Below are 3,942 nucleotides of genomic sequence, written 5' to 3'. Positions count from 1 at the left end.
ACCAGCAGCTTATTCTCCAGTGTGCTGCCCCCAGTTGATTTCGTATGTAAATGACTCTTCATTGTGTTGGCTTACAGTGATTAATGTACATGCCAACAGCGAGACACGTGAATAAACATATTTTGTCTAGCAGAAAACCTGTTTATCAGCTCTGCCTTGAAACAGACTTTAGGAACATATCTTCAGCACATATACATAACTCCTTATATAGTATCCATGCATATATTTCACACCACTGTTAATCATTAGTGTGGCCCTGGCTTTCATTGAAGACCTCACATGATATTCTTTGGTGACCCAGGATCAGGATATTCTTGTAACGTCCTTGCCAGTTAGCCATGAGAGCTTCTTAGGGTCACCTTTGGCCTTTACTGTTGTTTTACCATTTTATTTTTGTATTTGATCTAAAAAAAGTGGGTATATTTTTATTTAATTGATGCTCTTGTCTTCATAGCTGAACAGATGCATTTTTAACAGAATTTTGACATCAACTGAACTTCCTAGTGGACTGCCCCATACTACTAGATACATTACAGTGCAAAATGGATGGATGGAAACACTTGCAGAAGTAAGTGCCTTGGTGTTTACCTGTAACAAGTCTCTAAATGGCATTAAAATTCTTGTAATTGTATTTACCAACTAGCAAACAGGCATGCTTTTATAGAGAATCCTACCTAGTTTATTGCCATAAAGCAGTGTTTCCCAAACTGTGTTCCACAGAACACTGGTGTTCTGCATGATGTGAATAGGTGTTCTGTGAAATAATCGTAATTAAAAAATAGGGTCTTTAATTTTTTTTTAATTTTAAAGTTGGCATATTTGAAGCGTAGTTTACAACTCTTTTTGAATTACTATAATTTAACACAAAACTCATTTTCCGGTTATTGATAGATCTCGTATTGAATATCATGGTGTAAAGAGAACGTGGCATGCAAGCATGTTGACATCTACCGCTTTCGGGCACGTTTCAGTTAGTGACGTCGTACCCCTTCCGCTTGAGGCTGTGCGAACTGCAGCAGTATGCACACACCATTCTCTTTACACTATGGTGAATATAACATATTCAACACGTTCAAACCTGTGGGTCTTTACAGTGTGTGCGATAAGCACAACTTAAACTAGTTTTGCTCGAAATAATATATAAATATTTGTGACAAAGAAAATGTGACAAAAATCAGTATTTCTAATGTTGTTACTAATCCTAATCACCATGGATCTGTGGCTAAAAGAAGCAACTTTGAAATGAAAAGCAAGTTCTTCTGGTACTCCAACTGTGGCCGAAATAAACGAGCAAAATATTGTGACACTTCAAAGTGAGGATGACAATCGCAGACTTTTGTTGCCGAAAAATCTGTTAGTACTAGTGAGTTATCCAAGGTGAAAGAATTTCCACCAAAGTATATCAAAAAACAAGAAGAAGCAGGTATTAAAAGACCGAAACGAAAGTATGATGAAAGTTATTTGTCTTTCAGTTTTACGTGTGTTGGAAATAAAGATGTTCCTGATGCGCAGTGCGTCGTGTGCAACAAAATACTAGCAAACAGTTCATTGGCTCCTGCTAAACTTCGTAGCCATTTGGAAACCAAGCATGCTGAATACAAAGACAAAGATATAAGTTTTTTCAAGAGGCAGCGTGACTCACTTGGAAATTGTAAATTTTCGATTATTAAAATTGCTAAAACAGGCAACGAAAGTGCAACAGAGGCATCTTATCGAGTAAGTTACCGTATAGCACTTGCCAGAGAAGCTCACACTATTGGAGAAACACTTATCAAGCCTTGCGTGAAAGATATTGTAATGTGCATGTTGAGCGAGCAGCCTGGTTAAAAAAAAATGCTGTACAGTTGTCAAATAATACTGTTACACACCATATTAAAGATCTTGCTGATAACATAGAAAAAGAGCTAGTTTGCCGACTGAAAATTTGCCATGAGTATTTATTGCAGCTAGATGAGTCCACTGATGTTTCAGGACTTGCTGTGCTACTAGTATTTGTCCGATATAGATTTAATAATATTATTGAAGAGGACCTGCTCTTATGTGAATCTCTGCAAAGCAACACAACTGGAGAAGAAATATTCAACTGCATCAACAATTTTATCAGAAAGCATGAAATTAGTTGGGGAAAATGTATTGTTGTATATACTGATGGTGCTCGGGCAATGATCGGGAAGATGAAGGGAGCTGTAACATGAATCGTAAGTGTGGCACCAGAAAGCACTAAGAGCCATTGTGTTCTATACAGACAAGCACCTGCAGTTAAAAAAAAATACCAGCATATCTGAAAATTGTGCTAGATGAAGCAGTACAAATTATCAATTTTGTCAAATCTCGACTACTTCAATCCAGGTTATTTAAAATTTTGTGTGAGGAATTGGGTAGTCAGCACAAAGCGCTTCTTGTACATACGGAAGTAAGGTGGCTATCCAGAGGAAAAGTGCTTGTGAGGCTTTTTGAGCTTCGTAGTGAACTACTGGTATTCCTCACTTCAGATAATTCAGGACGAAAATTTAATGGCTGTCTGACAAATTCCTCATGGCTAATGAGACTTGCGTATCTTGCAGATATTTTTGCAAAATTAAATTAAATTAATCTGTTACTGCATGGAAACAATGTGACTATTTTTACTACAATCAATAAAATTTCGTTAAAAAGGAAACTGCAATTCTGGGCATCTTCTGTAGAACTGAATAACTTCGACTGCTTCCCTACAATACATGAATTTCTGACTGAAATAAATTCTACAGTCCATGAAGAAGTTTCCAGCACCATTTTACAGCACTTACGTGACTTGCAGGCCTCTTTATTAGAATATTTTCCTACAACTACTGATGATAATGCTTGGGTTCGAAATCCGTTTGTAATTACAGCCAAACCAGTCTGCTTTACTGTGCACGATTATGAAAGCCTAATTGACTTAATTTCTGACTCTGATTTGAGACAAAAGTTTAAGGATCTTCCACTGAATAATTTTTGGAGCAGCCTAATAGAAGAGTACCCTAATGTGGCTAAAACTGCAGTTCGAGTGCTCCTTCCTTTTGCTACAACTTATTTGTGTGAGACGGGATTTTTCTATTATACTGCAACAAAAACCAAATATAGGAATAGACTTGATGCTGCGCCTGACATAAGGATTCAACTTTCCAGCATTATTCCTAATATTAAGCGAATTTGTGATAGAAAAATGCGGAAACACCAATCCCATTAAATCCAATTTTGTATTTCTGTTTATAAAAATATATTTTTCTGGTAAAAATCTAATTCGTTTGGTGTTTGTGTATGTATAAAAACAGGGTTTTTTTTAAGTAGAACACTGTTTTTAATTTTGACTCTTGCACTTGATTTTTGTACTACTTTATACACGCTTTCCAGTTAGAAATTGTTAGTTCAAGTTATTTTAATTTTTTTTGCTTTGTTAAATAAAATATATTTCAGCATAAATAACGCAATTTTTTATTTGAAAACCAAACGACTACAAAATAATATTATAAGTGTTCCGTAAGAGGCTAAAAAGTGTTCCGTGGCCGAAAAAGTTTGGGAAACGCTGCCATAAAGGAAAATAACTGATGGAGACGTGTTGATAAATTAGGAGAAATTGGATATTTAGTTGCAGTAACTGACGTTTGCAGCAGGCATCACTGTTGTTCAAAATGGTGTTATGGATCCCAGTGGAAGACAGAAAATCGGGGCAGTGTATCATATTGCAAAAATTCTCTTCCTAAATGAAAACATGTTTTCTTTGCTTGGGTATGGGGAAGGATGAACTATTGGCTTGGGATGGGGATCCAGGCTAGAAGATAGGACTTAGGAATCTCCACCATATTAGTGTCCCGCTTGATCTTATTACTGTGAGGCTAGTTTTTGTGTGTGTGCATGCACACACACGCCTATGTATTTTATATGCATGTTTTAATTTAGAAAGAGAATTTTTGCAGTATGAGA

General features: G+C 36.2%; 1 pseudogene; it reads left to right on the top strand.

Annotated features, from left to right (window-relative positions):
* Positions 1-542: 542 nt before the first annotated feature.
* Positions 543-3,208, top strand: LOC120403957 (annotated as a pseudogene).
* The last annotated feature ends 734 nt before the right edge of the window (positions 3,209-3,942 follow it).

This window comes from Mauremys reevesii, linkage group 4 (assembly GCF_016161935.1).
Source record: "Mauremys reevesii isolate NIE-2019 linkage group 4, ASM1616193v1, whole genome shotgun sequence".
Lineage (NCBI taxonomy): Eukaryota > Metazoa > Chordata > Testudines > Geoemydidae > Mauremys > Mauremys reevesii.
Note: the sequence above shows the minus strand (reverse complement) of the source record. Positions and strands in the feature narration are given on the sequence as shown.